This window comes from Notechis scutatus, chromosome 4 (genome assembly GCF_049901735.1).
Source record: "Notechis scutatus isolate UNSWTSFEM ecotype Mainland chromosome 4, rNotScu1.2, whole genome shotgun sequence".
Lineage (NCBI taxonomy): Eukaryota > Metazoa > Chordata > Lepidosauria > Squamata > Elapidae > Notechis > Notechis scutatus.
Window position 1 is genome coordinate 88,973,601 of NC_142012.1, and position 19,421 is coordinate 88,993,021.

Here is a 19,421-nt window from a genome sequence, read left to right on the forward strand (position 1 = left end):
GTACTTAGACTTATATACCGCTTTATAGTGCTTTACAGCCCTCTCTAAGTGGTTTTCAGATTCAGCATATTCAGCCCCCAATAATTTGCATCCTCATTTTACCCACTTTGGAAAAATGGAAGGCTGAGTTCAACCTTGAGCCTGGTGGGATTTGAACTGCCAAATTGTAGGCAGCTGGCTGCAGCAGAAGTAGCTTACAGTACTGCAATGGTGAATTGTACAAATTTATTTTCTTTATAGACATATTTGTATTTTAACATTTTAATCCCAATAAAGGCTTTTTAAAATTAATATTTTTTTAAAAAAAGCACATTTTAAAATACACACTCTGGAAATAATTTGCGAATTGAGCTGCTCCTTTTCTCATTCTCACCCTGCCTTTGTTCCACTCCTATCTTCATTTTTTCCTAACAACAAAAGAGGAATCTATCAAACTGAGTGAAGCCTGGAAGTGACAGAAGTTGTGCGTGATTCTGATTTGATAGTACTTCAGGCAACATGTGTAGTGCAGAAGGGACCACCCACACATCTCAAAAGGCACCTGTTCTTCCTTAAACATCACAGTGGCGTGGGTTAAAAAGGGCCAGGTAGGGATGTGGTGGGACACCAGGAAAGTATATGGAAAAAAAAAAACCCACTTAGAAGCCATATGGGTTGCATGATGATCTAATGGACAATGCTGGTTTCCACCTCCTGTGGTTTCCTTCCTTCTAAGACTCTGTGTTTGGCTTTTCCATGGGGTCATTGTTACAGCTGCTGGGAATTACAACCAGGTGGGGGGCCTGATTAAATTGGAAGAAAACTTTTGATTCAGTTTCAAATATCCTTGATTAATTAAGGACTTTTTGGGGGGGGCAATGTTTCCAGGATGCCAAAGGAGTATTACGATTAGTTAAGTGTAACCTTTAGTTTGAGAAGATTTTCTTTTGGTAAATGGAAGATTTGCAAATGATCTCTAAGGCCGTGTAAATATAATTAGGGAGCATTCTGAGATTTTGAAAGCTGCTTTGAAGTCCCCCCCTCTCCCTCCATAGTTTGAAAAGGGAAGCTTTATTCTTGTTCTTTTTTTAAGCAGCTTGCTTTTCCAGCAGTGCAGGCCACTGCATTGGAAATATTTAAGAAGTGCCATAGATTAGATGGCAACATTTCATGCATAATCTTTTGCAGGGGGAAAGAGATGGTGGTGCTTCATAAAGGCAAAGAATAATAACAATAGCATAAGCAATTGTGAGACCTTAGTCCCGTGATTGTAAAATTGGGCATGGTCACATAGTGACTTGTTTAATAGAATAAGTAGAGTAGAGTAGAGTAGAGTAGGGTAGGGTAGGGTAGGGTAGGATAGGATAGGATAGAATAGAATAGAATAGAATAGAATAGAATAGAATAGAATAGAATAGAATAGAATTCATTATTGGCCAAGTGTGATTGGACACACAAGGAATTTGTCTTGGTGCAAATGCTCTCAGTGTACATAAAAGAAAAGATACATTCGTCAAGAATCATAAGGTACAACATTTAATGATAGTCATAGGTGCGGGGGGGGGGGTTTCACACATGCATGCGTAGGGGGGCAGGGGGAGTTGTGCACTTTTGGCACGCAACATGGAAAAGATTATCCACCACTGCCTTAGTCTATGAATATAATTCTAAGATTACCTCATACACAGGTAATTCTCAATTTACAACAGTTCACTTAGTGGTGGTTCAAAGTGTCAATGGCACTGAAAAAGGTGACTGATGACCGTTTTTCACACTTACGACTGTTGGAGCATCCCCACGGTCCCCTGATCAAAATTCAGATGCCTGGCAACTGGTTCAGGTTTATAATGGTTGCCGTGTCCTGGGTGGTGTGTGTGTCATGTGATCAGCTTTTGTGACCTTCTAACAAGCAAAGACAATGAGGGAGGCAAATTCACTCAACAACTTTGTTTCTAATTTAATAATGGCAGTGATTCGCTTAACCCAGGGATGTCAAACTCAATTTCATTGAGGGCCGCATCAGGATTGTGTTTGACCTTGGGGGGGGGGGGGGGGGCGTGGCCATTTTGACATCATTCGTGTCAGGGTAGGGGGTGCCTGTGGTGGCTTGAGCACTCTGCCAGCCAAAACGGGCTCCTAAATTCTGTTTTCAGCCCTGAAGGTCTCCTGAAGTGGCCCCCTCAGCTCCATTTTCACTGGCAGAGGGCTGCAGGAGACTATCGTGACTGAAAACGGAGTCTGGGAAGGCCGTATGTGCCCCTCCAAAGCTCCGTTTTCACTGGCAGAGGGCTGCAGGAGACTATTGTGACTGATAATGGAGTCTGGGAGGGCCTCATGTGGCCCTCCCGAGCTCTGTTTTTCCTGCAGAGGCACCGCGGGCTGGTCCTTTATTGTTTCCAGGCAGCCCCACGACCCATATCTAAGGACCCCGTGGGCCGGAACCGGCCCTTGGGCCTTGAGTTTGACACCCCTGACTTAACCTGTGATAAGAAAGGTCATAAAATGGGGCAAAAAGCAAATGTCTCGCTTAACAACAGAAATATTGGGCTCAATTGTGGTCATAAGTTGAGGACTACCGGTAAATACTTCAAGTTAAAACAGATATTTTAAAAAAAATGAAACTTAAGCTTCATTTAAGGGGTTCAGGAACCCGTAGCTTCTTTAATATTACCAAACCAGTGTTTCAACTTCCAGTCAATCTCATCGTGGCCCTTGTTGGGTAGTGCTATCAGGACTCATAGCTTGACAACATCTGGAATGCCAGAGGTTTTCTAGAGCTGAATTCATTTTCAGTATGTGATTCAAATAACTTAAAGTTTAGGTAGGAAGGAAATCACGTCTTTCTCTGCAGAGCGTTCCTGTCACAATCGGGACAAAAGGTTCAAAATCACAACTTAGAATTGACTCCAGACAAAGATTAAAATGCAGCAATCTAATTGGGTGAAGATTCCTCCCAGTCTGAGCTTAAACCTGAGGTCTCTATGATCAAATAAGGAAAAATATCCCCGCCCCATTTTTTTTTATTATTGACCATTTTCAATGAACAAATGCTAAACGAATGGAAACAGCAACTTGTCTCGATGTGCCAGCTATGTACACTTTCATGAAATTTCTAAGTTTATAGATATTGAAATAAGATATTGGCATAGTTATTATGCTTGGCTTCTATTCCAGGGTGGACGATCTTCAATACAGACAAAAAGGCAAGGAACAGATGTATTTTCCCACTAATTATAGAGCTTGGAAAGATGGGGAATAACCATTTTTACCTGCCTTTTCAGTGGTGAGCTGAAGGCTTCGGGAGAAAGTAAACTGGCCATTTGAAGGATGCAATTATGGTGGTGCTAAAATCAGTTAAGCTAGGAGGAGAGAGAAATCATAGGGTGGGTAGGAAGTGGGATTGGTTATGTAGGCACAAGTGTCTTGGCATTTAAAAACAGATGTTCAGACTCTAGCAAGACTACAAAGAAGAGCAACAAGGATGATTAGGAAATTGGAGGCTAAAACATATGAAGAACGGTTGCAGAAATCGGGTATGTCTAATTTAATTTAGCACAGTGGTTAGAGTGCAGTACTGCAACCTACTTCTGCTGACTGCTGGCTGCCTGTAATTTGGCAGTTCAAATCCCATCAGGTTCAAGGCTGACTCAGCCTTCCATCCTTCCGAGGTGGGTAAAATGAGGACCCAGATTGTTGGGGGCAATAGGCTGACTCTGTAAACCGCTTAGAGAGGGCTGCAAAGCACTTTAAAGCAATATATAAATCTAAGTGCCATTGCTATTGCTATTAATGAAAAGAAGGACTAGGTGACATGATAGCAGTGTTCGAATATCTAAGTGGTTACCACAAAGAAGAGGGGAGGGTCAACCTATTCTCCAAAGCACCTGAGGGCAAACAAGGAGCAATGGATGGAAACTAATCAAGGAAAGAAGCAACCTAGAACTAAGGAGAAATTTCTTGACAGAATGACTTGCTTCCAACACTTTCCTCCAACACTGGGGTTTTTTAAAGAAGAAATTGGACAACTATTTGTCTGTAATTAAGCAGAGGGTGGACTAGAACAGGGGTCACCAACCTTTTGGACCTCAGGGACCACCAAACTCATAATTTTAAAACCTGCGGACCACTAATATGAATTTTGACTGACGGTGGCTTGCTGACGTTGGTGGGAAAGTCGAATTTTCCTCTTTCTTAAAGTAGTCTATCCAGTTCTCTCTCACACACGCAACCCACTACTGGTACTAAATAACATTTATCAATAAAATTATATTACGGAGTATTTGAAAATTCAGGGCTAATTTTAACGGTGTTCCAAGTAAACTAATATCTTGAATGAAATGGTTGGAGTCTATTTTTTTTACTACCGGTTCTCTGGGCGTGGCTTGGTGGGTGTGGCAGGGGAAGTCAGAGATGGTATTTGCCGGATCTCCAAACTACTCAAAATTTCAGAATTTCAGTGGGACTATATAGAGGTCTGTATTTGTGCAAGTTGTAACAGGGTATGAATGAGGGTGTGTATGTGTTGAATGTTCCCCACTGGAATATTTTGCAAGTCTACAATTTGAATTTCATTCATAAGTGACTGTAGTTATAAGCACCCAAATGACTAGATCCAATTTTTCAACCATTTTTACAGCAGTCATTAAGAAAATCACATAGTTGTAAGTCCAAATCGTGTGGTTGTTAAGCAAATCCATTTTCCCACATGGCTTTTCTTTGCTAGAAACCAGCAGAAAATGTCACAAATTTTGGCCATATGGCTTTGGGATGCCACAATTGGTTGTAAATGTAAGCTGATTGCCAAACACCCCAATTGGGGTCATTTGACCATGAAGTGGGGTGTGTGTGTGTGCTATATTTTACAATGGTGCTTTATGGGCTGTAAAATACCTTTGTGAGGCTAGTGTATCTTTAAACAGTCGTTAAACAACCAATCACAAGTTAAGAACTACTTGTACATGCAGGAAAGTGATCCATTGCTTGCCTGCCCATCTCAGTTACTTACGGTAAATTGCTATTGAGTTATTTTATGCTTTGAAATCACTCTTGATTTTATAGGGGTTGATATGAAGATGTATTTCTGGAAGCTGGTTATGTTCTCGGTTCCTATTAACTAGCAAGCTGGGACTATTGCAAGCTATTGAATTTGGCTTGCGATGTAACATGCTAATGTTAATGCTGAGTTAAATTTCTGAAAATGAAGATTAATCACTTATTCATTCAAGTATGCAATTGTACAGCTTTAGGAAATGTAGCTTTCTTTTCCTTTAGACCAGGGGTGTCCTGGAGACTTCAACTATGGGGGAATTCTGGGAGTTGAAGTCACAAGTCTTAAAGTCGCCAAGTTTGGGGACCTCTGCTTTCGATGGTACCTTCTAAAGAAATTTGCAGTGTTTTGTGCCTGGATACTGTGATCATTGATACATTCGGAATTTTCTTGCCATTGATTGATTGTGACATCAAGTTGTTTTCAGCTCCTATCAACAACACAGACAAAAAAATTTTCCCCAATGATCTACCCCTAATCTGGTCCTTCAGCTCTTCTAAATGTGCCCCCATCACCACTGTAATTGAATCCACGTACCTTGTTGTAATAACTCTCTTCTTCTTTATCCTTCTACCTTTTCCAACATTACTGTTGTCAAGGGATTTCCTGCCATAATTGGATTAATTAAAAATGTGTGCATATTATTTGCTTTTAGGGTCAGGAAAGCATTGTATTGTATTCGATCCTACCTTCCTACTTTCCTACCTTCCTTCCTTCTATCCATCCATCCCTGGGAAGGTCTTAACATCCTTTTGGAAAAAGTGGGATATTTCCAGATCACATGTGCAGCAAATTCTATCTCACTTGAGCATAAATATCTGAAATGTTTATGTTTTATACCAGACAACCTCACAGAAATGCATCCACCTTTTTCGAAAAAGGAGAAATCAGCCACACCTATGGCTTCTCTGCTGTCCAAAAATCGCAACACGTGAAAAAAAACAGGGGATCAGAGAACCTCAGCTTTAATTCCATGTCTTGACTCTTCTTTTTCTAAACTTTCTGGAGTCACTAAAAGAAACAGTTCTTTCTTTAGAAGCAGCTGTTCATTCAAGCAGAAATATGGTCAGAATATGGCCATGTGGTCAGAAGATTCCAAAGATGAGCGTGAAGAGAAGAACCAGTCTGTGCTACTTTAATTATGGATTATTTTTAAGTTTACCCTAAAGTGGTTTCAAGGCTGTGACATCCCTTCTAAAAAGTTCTCCGTAAAACCTGGAAAATGTCATGCAGCAGTAGCTGAATAAATTTATTTAAGCTTAGGTTACAATCAGACGTGCCAAAATTATACAGCATGGCCTGGTTCAGTGTTTGCCAAAGACATTTAATAAAGTTAATTCATCATTTACACTTGGTTCCCTTCATTGTTGCCCAGATTATCCAAATAATAGCTGTGTTTAAATGACAGTCAGAAAATGTGTTTCCTCTGTTCTCTCACAATGGTCAAGAAATGGAGGGGAAAACATACAAATGAACTGAAACATACCAATATGAATCCAATCCACTCTTTTCTGTGAATTCCAGAGGTTTTTGATTTAAAGCTCTCTGATTGTGGTTCACCTCCAGTTCTGTAGGCTATAATGCACTACAGATGTTGCTAGGGGGTGACTGAGTGACGGATACAGTTAATTTCCACTTTTCCATTGAGGTAGAAAATTGAAGTCTGGTGAATGAATTCACCATGTTCCATTGAATCTGGGAGAAAGAAAAAAAAGTAGAGGATCTTTGACCTTTTCATCATAAACTCATCAGTCTTTTTAATCAGGCTGTTACAGTTAAGTAGTTCCTGGAAATTGCATTCATGAGTTCTGGAGTAATGGTTCACTGTGGCCTATGGCTGAATTATTCAGTTTGACAATTTTAAATGAAGTCATCGAGAGTTTAACCAGTATCTGGGTATCCCATTTTCATCCTATTGATTGATCAAAGTAACTATTGTTGGCCATGGCAGGTTGGTAGAAAATTGGTGACCTTTGTGAGATGTGACTTAGAAGTACAACAATGTCCTGGTCAACATCTGCTAGGGCTTTCAAGAAAGTCAGAATTGGATGGAGCACACTTGGATGAGGCAATGGAAGATAGGAAAGCTGTAATAGGCAACCAGACATTGTAACTGGCCATCCTTTGAAAGGTTTTATCACCAATGGAGGTGTTGTGGTTAGCTGGCAGCAGGTGCGGATGGCTGAGGAGAGCGAGGACTCAGATGAGGGGCCAGGACCATTAGGGAGTGGACTGCTGCCTTCAGAGATTGTGGGGACTGGCAGCAGTGATGAGGAGGTTCCCAAGGAGCCTGTGCTAAGTGCGCGTGTGTGCAGGATTGCTTGCAGGAAAAAGCAGCTGCAGCAGCACGGGCGACTCTGGAGTAAGGCTGCAAGGTAATGGCCCCTCCTTCAAGAAGATAAAAGACAGCTGTGAAATGAACGTTCTTTGCAGGAAGCAAAGATGTTTTGAAACTCCAGCCTCATGGACATTCCAGTATCCTGAGTTTGTATTTGAAAATTCTTGTATTGTAAATTATTTCTTATCTGTTATCTTTTGGCAGTCTCACACAGTTTGGCAAGGCTTGTGCTTATCACAGCTAATTATTTTGCAGAAGTATTAAAAGGTTTATTTTCCTTTTGGATTGTCTTTGATTTGTTGGAAAAGGGCATGGGTCAGAACAGAAGGGAGCAGAGAAGCATGAGATCTATACTTTACAAAAGCACATTATGTCAGGATTATTCGGCTAAAAAGCACAGCCTTATGCCTGTTAACTTAGATATCAACCTCACTGATCAAATTAGATTTATTCCTAAGTAAGTGGCTGATTGCCACTTAAATTGGGCTCCCCCAAACACCTTATCATTTCAGCCAATAGCCAGCATAACGGGTGAAGCTTTTCAGGCACTTGTACTGCATATTTAGCACAGAGTTCCTTTTTAAGCAGAACTCTAAGAATATAAGTTATGAACTAAAGAGGGTATTGTTCAGAATTTTGTAAGAAGGCATTATGTCTCATGGTGGAACAGAGAGAGAGGCAAAGTTTATTGGCGTAGGAGAATTCTGAAGACCTGGCTGCCTTTCAGAGGCAGCACGTGGTTCAGAAAACAGAAAGATTCCTCTGAAATCTAGGACCCACATATGCCAATCTTATTTCTGGTTCAAGTCTCGCTTTTCTAGTCATTCCCCGGTTACCATTATCCTTTTCAGTACATTTCCCTCTTCCTGGAAAGCTGGAATTCAGAATGACTTATACCACTGTAAAGTAAAACCCTCCTGGTTTTAGAACTAAAGCCATAATCCAGCAGTGGTTATTTAACATAGTTCTCCAAGTACAACAGAGAGAACAGGCTCACCAGTATTGGCAGCTACTAAGCAGGAAACCTTTCATTGCCAACAGAACTCTTATTTAAGAATATCTGACCAAAGCACTGCAGAGCATTTTCTTAGGCTCATTTTTATGTTTTGCCTTTGCAGTTTTGAAGAAAAGTACAAAATAGCCCCCTTGCAGAGCAAACCTGCCTTTGCCTCCTAGAAGAACATGAAACCTTAGCCCTCCTATTCTTCAATGTCCTTTCTATAATGACTTGCACCCTAGCTTTACTATTCCATTTGCTGATGTACTTCTGAGGACAATTTCATTGGCTTCCTATAGTCAAGCCAGCTCTGTAGGGGAGTAGTAACATTTCTTTCAGCTGCTATTGCTTTAGGCAGGAAATTGTTCCTTTAATCCTTACAACAAGATCCCAGTTGAATATATAATTCAATTTGCACCTCACTAAGCCCATGAGCCCCAAGTTACATGCATTTGCACACGTATATGTATATGTGCTTAGCATCTTGGCACTTAGCAAGCAAGCTTTTAAAAATTTTATCCATAAAGTAGTTTTAGAATCCCACACTTCATTTTTAATATTTAGAATTTCTTTTTATTATTATTACTTTTTAAAAGTAGAATCCCATTGTTTGCACTTTTAGCATTATAGTGAACTTATTACTTTTCTAGATCTTTAGAGATTCTTATGCTCTTTAGTTTGGAACCTATTAGTCTTTTATAAAAATTGTACAAGATGCTGGTTGGTGCCCTAATGATAAAAATTAGATGTAGCAAAATGACATTTAAATAGCCACATGCCATTTTCTTGGTTTGTCTTTGTTGCAGCTCTTCCTCCTGTTCCTCAAGGTTATTCCTTCTGCCTATTACACTAACTAGGGTTGGGTCTGGCTAATACCTGGATGGAAGATCAGGGCAATAGACTGAAAAGTTGGAAACAGTGTTGGATGAACATAGTGATCCATAGATCACTACCATACTGTTGCCCCCCCAAAAATCCCTACATTGATATGTCTGAGCTCAACTTAAAGGAAACTAAGATTCATTGCTTATATCAAATTGCTTCTCAAAACACCTGCACATTACAGTTGGTGCAAAATATAGGGGACATTGATTTCTGGAGCCTACTGGCCTTAGTGTGTAATGGTTTGCATACTTTGGTCCCTGGTTCTCTTGTCCAATGGGTAAGTGGTTGCAGTCTGAAAGTAAAATGATTCCATCACACTGATTCCTGTGAATAGGGACACTTGGCTGCCTAGAATGGGAAATCATGCTCCCCTCTACAAAAAATATAAAAAGGACACAGGATTTTATTTATTATTTTCACCATAGAATTAATTATCATCTAATGATTATGTTAAACTACTCAGAAGTGGAACACTCACACATATTTATCTTCAAAATTCATGAATGCTTCTTGTCCTCCATCGTTATCCTTCCCAAACAACAGTTTACACAATTTGTCATATTATTTGATCTGACTTTCAAAATCTGATCCTTACATTTTGTGTTTTTCCCTTCCCTCCCCCCTTTTATTTATTTGCACCCCACCTTTATTACTTTTACAAATAACTCAAGGCAGTGAACATATCCACCACACCTTCCTCCTTCCATTACCTTCCTCACAATAACAATTCTGGCTTGGGCTGAGAGAGAGTGACTGATCCAAAGTCCCCCAGCTGGCTTTCATGGCTGAGGCAGGACTTCCTGTGGTAACACTGGAAAATCAGAACATGTTATACCTTTGCAGCTATTTGTTTCTTCAATTCTGCATTTGCCATCATACTCCGATTTAAGACCAGCTTGTAGTTCAGTCTCGCCTCTTATGAATGAGGCTGGTTTGGGGGCTCTTGTTCACTTTTCTTTAAAAAAAACTCTCAAACTATATGAAAAGTACTGACATCACTGAGTATCTTATTCCATTATTACATCATACTGAGCATCCCATTTCCCTTCTTTGAAAAGAAACCCACAAAAAGGTCTATTTCCTATGAACAATCTCTGCAGACAGTTGAAGAGAGCACAGGAACCCGACGAAAGATATCCGACAGTTAAGCACCAGATATTTTCCCACAAACCATCAACCCTTCATGGCTCTTTTATGAACAGGTCTATTGTCCTATGGGATTTTTGAAAGACAGAATGAGAGACATTTTAAGTGGAAGTCACTGACTTCATGCCAATGAAATGTACCAGAATTGCAGCACTGGTATTGGATATTGTCATGTGTGCTAAGGAATTCTGGGAATTATATTTCCGACATACCAGGGGAAGGTGGAGGACATTAGACTGAGAAAGGGTGAGAGCAAAGATAAATGGTAGGTTTTGGGCCAAGAATTAGAAAGAAAACAGAATGAAATTAGCCTAGGGCAAAACCACAAAATTATTTCTGTTCACACCTTCTAGACAGACTGAAATATTATGAATATACTTTGGGGGAAGAATATTTAGGGGTTTTTCATTAGGCCTCTAACCTCACATTTCTTTGGTTTTGCTGGAGCAGCCAAAGCCAGCAAACTCTCTGGAGTTTTTCATAGGAAAAAGCAAAACTATCTTATGTATTTGACAGCATTTCACCAAATGCAGCCAAGCCCATTCATTTTTTGGAAGGATTTAATCCTTGGTCTAAGCAAAATATTCCCTCCTTTTAATTGTTACGTAATTTTAATGTTAATTGTAACTTTCTGGAGTGGGAGAGGGCTTCCCAACTATTTCTCCTCCAATATCATAGACAAAGGAAGGAAAAGCTTATGTATCAAATTATATTGTAAAGCAGGCGTGAGATCAAATCTCAAGGCATTACTGTTAATTATAATGTCTATTTGAACATTTCAATCAGGGATGGATTATTTTAACATTATTTTCTTCGTTTCCCAAATATCTGGGAACCTGAGTAATTCATCCCCTCATCAATCATCAGGGTTCCCCCCCCCCCCTATATTAAAGTGGTATGACCAAACAATATGAATTGCATAATTATAAATGTCATGGCCTAGCTGCTATGAAGTCATCAGTTGATGGGGAACAGGAAAGTCATTCTGGAAAGACATATCTCCCAAAAGCAGATTGATACTGACCATTGAGCCAAATTCCTCTTTTATTTTAAATCATATTTGGTGGTAGCATAAGAAACTAAATCACATTTCTTGGGATTTAGATCTATGGACTGTTCCATGCCAATTGTTGGACAAATCCAACAAAATCATTACCTATTTTTGATTATTGCTATTCAACCATGAAGGAAGATGAACAAACAGGTATGGCAATGCTCAGGTGAGATTTGAAGACCTAATGCTGCAATCCTCTAACCAGTCCCTTTAACAACAGGGCTGATTGTTTTGTAGTCAATACACTTCTGGAATACACCCCCTATGAACACACATATACAGAACAGAATACGTTTTGTCAGATAGCTAAATTTGTTGGTCTAGCCATCTTTGAAAACTGAGCATATCCTCAGCCCAGGGGTGGGATTCAACCGGTGTTACTACCAGTTCAGTAACTACGTTTACTACATTTACTACGCTCTGCGCGCGTGTAAAAAATCCTTAAGCTGTGCCGCCCGGACAGCTAAAAGTGCTGCATGCAGGTGCGCAATATTTGAAAAGCCTCTTTTCCCCTGCTTTTACAACCTCAGCTGTGCCGCGAAAAGCAGCTGAGGTTGAAAAAGCAGGAAATAAAGGACAGGTAAGAGCCCGGGCAGGCGGGCGGCCCAAACAGCAACAAACACAGAACCGGTTCGGTGTCTGCTGCTCTTCACAGCTACCAGTTCTATAGAACTGTGCAGAACCGGTAGCATTCCACCCCTGCCTCAGGCCCAGGCTCAGCCTCATCCACATTAAGATGAAAGTGTGGCAGATGTTTTGATGTAACAAAGCTGGGAGAATTTACCAAACCCTATCCTTACTAGGAGAACAGCATTTACTAATATAATGTTTCGGTCGTAAAGATTGCTACTGGTGGTACCAAATTTTATGTTTACAGTTTTCTGCTGGCTCAGTAACTAGTGAAAACATTTCAACTGGGTTATGATGAAGAGTCCTGGGACTTAAGCATGCCACCAAAATGTGTTAACACATATTGTGTGCCCGCTACTGATGGATAGCTATTATTGCTGCAATAGACGATGAAGGAGTTCAGGCATACTTTGCTGGTCACATCAGTTTCCAAAAGGTTGGGCAATCTGGAAGGAGCAGATAAGGTTTTGGAAGGCAGCCTAAAATTCTAGCATGATGTCATTTAGGAGATACTGAATAGCTGGACAATGGATTGTCAATGGATTTGATGCTGAGAAGAGAAGAAGGAATTGAGAAGTGAAACAGGAACCAGAAGTACATTCTAAAAATGTCTCCAATTGCATTCTCAGGGCAAATCTACATCACAATAAAAAGTACCGAACTACTTTAGAAAAATTTAAAGATTTTGTTTGCTTGTTTGTTTATAAGACCTGTTACCTTCGTGCTGCTGGTCATTGTTCAGTTCTTGCCCTATAAGGCACGGGTCCCCAACCACCAGTCCCTGGACCGGTACCGGTCCGTGGATCATTTTTTACCGAGCTGCAAAGCTTGGGCGCCGCCATCTTGTTTCGACGGCGCTTCCGGGTTTTCGGTTGGAAAGTGCTTCCGAGTTTTCAGTTGGAAAGCGGCGTTTGGGTGCTCGCGCCTTAGTTTCATCGAAGGGGGGGGCGGCTTCGAATGAAGAGCCGTCCCGATGGCAGTGGAGTCTCGCGTTACTCAGGTACCGGTCTGTGGAAGAATAAATAATCGTGAAACCGGTCCCTGGTTCAAAAAAGGTTGGGGGCCACTGCTATAAGGCACCAATGCAGGCTTCTCTAAACTAGCATTCTGTACCTTGCTATACTCCACATGTACTGAAATTGCTACTGCAAGAATTGTCATCTAGTTTGTTTTGTTTTCAAAAGAGCTCTCGAAGAACTCTACGGTTATCTGGAAGCCTTTCAGCTGGGAAACTGTGATGACAAGATCAATTGTGCCCTCTTAAAAATTGCCCCCTTGATTGACCTCCTTGTTATTTGCACAATACTTTGCCGCAGCATATCTCTACAGGAAAGTATTGGGGGTATTCATAGGCTTCTTGTGCACTGCAATCATTTTCATTTTCCAAATCCTCAGGTACTGTTTCAAGCAACCTGCCTGCATTTTAAATAGTTCCCAGTTTTGAAATGCTTTACAACACCTCAAGAGTCAATCAATGCACCATCTAACTTGAAAAGATAGAACACAACACCATACTTTCCAGCAGTTACATTCTTGTATGTGGTGTTTTTTTCAGCTTGGGAAATTCTAAGTATTTATAATAGACTTCTAAAGTTGGCAAGATACTCTCCCATGATCTGTGTAAAAGCAGTTGTGAGATGTTGGTGTGAAGATTATGGTGCTTAATGTCTATGGGGGATTCTCAATTAGCCAAGTCATGGTAGTCCCAAAGGAGGTTTTTCCAAAAGGCAACTAGACTGGTTTTGCTTGGTTTTGTTCATTTTGGTTTTTCAGCTTCTCTCGTGGGAGGAAAGAAAGCTTAGGACCTGGAAGACAGGTTTAGGTAAGAGATCAAATCAAAGGGAAATAACTTTTCTGTGAGTCCTGCAGAGCTGTAGGGCTTCTACTAAAATGTGACTCATCTGTGGACTCTGACATATCACAGATGAGCTATAAAAAATTAGCTGAAGCACCCAACAAAGATGATGGTATGGGATCTGTTCTGTATTAACATACTCCAAAAGGTAAATTCTGATTGGTCCACACGAACTACATTCTGATTGGCCGACTCAACAACCATGATTGGCTTACTTAGAATCGACCGCGATTGGCCGAGCCGATCGCGGGAGATTCAAAGTACTGTCATTGGCCGGTGAGCCGCGAGCAATCCCTATATGAAGGGCTGCCGCGGCTCCAAGATCTTGTACAGGTCTATACGATGAAATAAAGAGCTTTGAAGTACACTGGTCTCGCGTCTCTGACCGGAACCGATCTACCCAATCTAACAGGATCCTAATGGCAAGAAACTGATCTGGGAGTGGTACAAATACCACATACTGTATGAATGTACTCTAGATTGCATCTTCTGCCTAGTTGCAGTTGATGGTGTAGAGCAGGATTTCTCAAACATTTTTGTCTTAGGACCTCCTTGCCTTCTTATAAACTCTTTATGACCACAACAAGCTTTGGTGATGTGGGCTACAATGGTAAAGGTATAGGTTTCTGATTCTAGGGCATGGTGCTCAATGTTTCTTGGCCAAGGGAGCCAACCTTGTCCAAAGACAATTTCCATGGTCAAGTGGCCAGCTGCCAACCTAGCATTTCAAAAGTATGCAAATGCAAGTAAGTACATAGATATCATTTCAATGGGAAGGCAACAGCATTCCATGTGCCTTTGGTGTATAGTGATGCTGGCCACATGATCACAGAAATTATGTAGGCTATATCTATCAATATTTACTACATTAGTGTTCTGACCCACGCCCTTTTCCAACAAATCAAACACAATCCAAAAGGAACAGAAACCTTGTAATGCTTTTACAAAATAATTAGCTGTGATAAGCACAAGCCTTGCCAAACTGTGTGAGACTTGCCAAAAGATAACAGACAAGAAATAATTTGCAATACAAGAATCTTCAAACACAAACTCAGGGTACTGGAATGTCCACGAGGCTGGAGTTTCAAAATGTCTTTGCCTTCTGCAAAGTACATTTGTTTCACAGCTGGCTTTTATCTTTATGAAGGAGGGGCCATTACCTTACAGCCTTACTCCCGAGTCACCCATGCTGTTGTAGCTGCTCTTTCCTGCAAGCAATCCTGTACACACGTGCACTTAGCACAGGCTCCTTGGGAACCTCCTCATCACTGCTGCCAGCCCTCACAATCTCTGAAGGCAGCAGTCCACTCCCTAATGGTCCTGGCCCCTCATCTGAGTCCTCGCTCTCCTCAGCCATCTGCACCTGCTGCTAGCTAACCACAACAATTAGAAATAAAACGGAGTTATTTTAAAATATGTATGGATTTTAGTTTGCAAATCTCTTGACAGTGACCTAGGGACCTCCAGACCACCCTTTGACAAACACTGGTGTAAACTGTTAGGGTTCCTATTGACTAGTGTGACCTTGTGCTTCAACTCTTCCACAACAGGCAGGACAGAGAGATCAGATGATTCAAGGTAAGAGGAGAAGAGATCCTCTAAAGAGTATCAAGTTGTATTTCACAGCTCTGAGTCGCAAACCATCCTTTTATTTTTTTTATTTTAAAAAATTAATTTTATTAAAAGTTTACTGTTTTAAAAAAAACACAAATCACATTTACAATTTTTGCAATACATTGTAGCGTCATTTTCTCCATCTTCCATTATTCATATCTACATAGACATATACATTATTCATATTTACATTATAAATTATCTATTATTCCTGTTATCTATCCAAGTATATAAATTCTCCCAGATTGTATAGCATTCACTTTTTTCCTTTTCTTGCAACTCCATAGTAAGCTTATTCATTTCCGCACAATCCATAATTTTTTAAATTAACATATTATCTGTGGGATTACATGCCACTTTCCAATTTTGAGCATAGGTTATTCTCGCTGCTGTCAGAATATGTATTATGAGATATTCGATTTCTTTTTTTATATTAGCCTCTAATTATCCCTAATAAAAACATTTCCGGTTTGAATTCTATTTTTTCCTTTGTTATTTCTTGCAGCCATATATTTATTTTATTCCAGAATTTTTTGGCTTTGGGTCACAACCACCACATATGAAAGAAGGTACTTGTTGTTTGTTTACACTTCCAACATATTGGACTCAAATTGGATATATCTTGGCCAATCTCGATGATGTTAGATGCCAACAATAAAACATTTTGTAAAGGTTTTCCCTATTCGGGGCTGCCATTGTTAACTTATAATTTCTCTTCCAAGAATCTATCCCAATCCTCTAATTGATGTATATCCAAAATTTTTCATCCATGCTATCATTGTCTGTTTTACTACCTCCTCTTCTGTATCAAATTTTAGGAAGTAGTTATAAATTTTTGGATATACATTTTTTTCCTCTGGCGCAAACCATCCTTTTAACTGCTTCCAGTTAATCTATCCACATGTACTTATTTGGTATTGGCACAGTAAGACACAGTTATACTATACTGAGGGATGGTGTCAGCCCTTCCAGGCAAAGCAGACAGATAATATGACCACATTAGCTAAGTCTATCTTATTGTAAGGTTACATTAACAGAGTCTTAAAGTAATTCCAAAAGTAGAGGCTTCCTACCATCACTTAATTGTTTGAGCCATTGAGGCTGGTCCTTCCTACATTTCTTTCTCTGACCATTAAGCTGCTAAGGGTTCCTCCCTCTCTCGTCTGATTGTTTCCTTGGCAGCATCTTTTCCCCTCATCCCCCAAGGTCATTCACACATCCCATTACAGATGGGGATCAGCCAACATAAACCTTGTCTTACTAGCAGCATAACAGAATTTGGCAACATCCAAAAAGGAAGAGTCCCTTTGATCAGTAAGCATAATTTACGTGTATAAAGTATAAGAGTGACCTTGGATGTATACCAGGTGAGGGGAAATAAAACAGATTCTAATATCTGTATAAAAGCAGCGCTGCAATAAATGTGGGCAGTAGATTCTACGGTTTCTCTAGCACAGGGGTGTCAAACTTGATTTCATTGAGGACCACATCAGGGTTGTGTTTGACCTTGGGGCGGGGGTGAGCGTGGTCAGAGTAGGTGTGGTCAACTTGACGTCACTTGTGTGGTATCCTGAGCACCCTGCCAGTGAAAACGGGCTCCCGAGCTCCACTTTCAGCTCCAACAGCCTCCTGCAACCCTCTGCCAGTGAAAATGGAGCATTTGAGTGAGTGTTAAAGATCCTGTGGGCTGGCTGCTGCTCCCGGGCTTTGAGTTTGACACCTCTGTTCTAGTACATGAACATAATTGAGCAGCATATGGAATTTCTTTGTATCTGCCTTTCAAAATGGCTGAAGCAAGAGCATTTGAGTGAGTGTTAAAGTCCTCCTCAGCCTGGATATGGTACTATTGCTTAAGTATCACACTAATTTAAATATGTAACTTTGGCCACTTCAGGAAGTACAACCTGGCTCTTTTGTCTTTTCACATAATTCAGATATATATCCTGCTGTACTGAAATGTGTTCTGTTCTATTTCTCTGTATACGTTGGGTAAATCTGGGTTGTTATAAATGAAGATTGATTGAGATGTTGTGGAAACATCATTACATAAAGCAATGGTGCTATTTAATTTGGAATATCAACTATGTCCGTATTTTTCTTTTCTTTCAGGACCGCCCGTAAGTACCAAAGCTTTTGACTCTGCTATGAAGAGCACATCAGCTGGTAAAGTAAATGGGCCCTGGGGCAAGGGAGAGAACAGTTTTTAAATGAGGAAGCAAAAAAAAAAAAAACCACCCTAAATTAATCATTTACTGCCATTTAGATTCACAAATGCATCTTTTCCTTTTCAAGTGGATAGCAACATATTCCATGATGGGATGAAAAGAAGCATTTGACTTCTCTGAGGTCAACTAGGACTGAAGGGTTGTTTGAAAACATCACTGAGAGTTCAGAAACAAACATTTTATACTTGTGTGGTCAAAAGAACAAACATTTGAGAATCTGCTATATCAACTTCATCATTGCCTAAGTACATTGTGCTTGAGTTACTATTGTGCTAGTGCTGTCAGACTGTAGTGATATTAAGTGTTTATAGTACTGGGATGAAGTGTTCTCTTGTTAATCATGACAGTTTGTTAAACGTGGTTACTCATTCAGCCACTTGTACAGCTCCTTAATGCTAGTGCTAAATGTATGCCTGGCAGGAGATGTTGCATCAAGCATACAGGCAGTCCTTGACTTACAATAGCAGCATTTAGACTTATATTCACGCTTTACAGTGCTTTTACAGCCCTCTCTAAGTGGTTAACAGAATCAGCCTATTGCCCCAAACAATCTGGGTCCTCATTTTATCCACCTCGGAAGGATGGAAGGCTGAGTCAACCTTATGTTCCTGAGCCATATTGGGGATTATCCCTCTTTCAGGTAGAGTTGGAGCCTGCTATTGCCAATTTGCGACACAACTGATTCTTCCGCTAGATTGTCGCTTTTTACCGGCTGGCTGTCAGCTCTTTGGTTTAGCCATGACAGGTTGTCTTCTTCCACACCCGGATTAAGAAGAGATTTTTTTTCTGTTCTGCAGCCCAAACCGCCATCCAGGTGCGATTGTCGAGTTTCTTCCACTCTTGCTAATCCCTCCGAACTACCTTCGGCTTTCAGGAAGCCTCCGGACACTAGAAAATCAGCTGTCCTCTGCGGAGCTCTCCCCTCCTACAGCCATTCGAGCTGACAGCCAGCCCTGTCTGCAGTGATTCATTTCATAACCGTGGTGGGAAAGGTCGTAAAATGGGGCAAAACTCACTTAAGAACAGAAGTTTTGGGCTCCATTCTAGTTGTAAGTCAAGGACTACCTGTACTGCTCCTAGGAGGACATTGTCCTCCTTTCTAATTTCACGTAATTGTTTGATGAAGTCTTTTGGATGACTCTTCTCCATAATCACCTGCATCCATTAACAGCAACTTCTTCCATTCTTTCCCAGTTGTGTTCTTTGATATATTCTTTTAAAAAGAGCAATGGCAGGAAATTGAGCCAGGAGCCTTTTGCACGCAATATATATAATCTGCATCTAGTCTCCTCTGGCAGAAACCATGTGGGCAAATGGTGGCTGCCTAATTTACAGGGCACATTAAAGATGGGGGCTGGTAGATGCTGCAGGCTTTGTTTTCTTCCCCTCCCACAAATACCATCAGCCACAAAAGAAAACGAAAGAATTGCTTGGCTAGGAAAGATCCAAGGTTGGACAGGTGGCTGACACCAGGGGGTCTCCAACCTTGGCAACTAACACTTGTGGACTTCAACTCCCAGAATTCCTCAGCCAGCTTTGGCTTAGGCTGGCACCTACGTCTATTATCTGCTCTATTTTTGGTTTGGTGGAAATGTTTTGTGTAGGTGCATTCAGGGCATCCTGATAATAATAATAATTGAGAGTCAGACTT

At 40.6% G+C, this 19,421-nt stretch overlaps 1 long non-coding RNA gene across 1 annotated transcript in view; it reads left to right on the forward strand.

The window, feature by feature from the left end:
* The window catches only part of LOC148130819 (uncharacterized), a 71,609-nt gene extending 60,012 nt beyond the window's left edge, over positions 1 to 11,597 (forward strand). Inside the window, exon 3 of the long non-coding RNA XR_015749340.1 lies at positions 11,497 to 11,597. This is a non-coding gene — a long non-coding RNA (uncharacterized LOC148130819). The remainder of the gene's footprint in view (positions 1 to 11,496) is intronic.
* Positions 11,598 to 19,421: the final 7,824 nt, after the last annotated feature.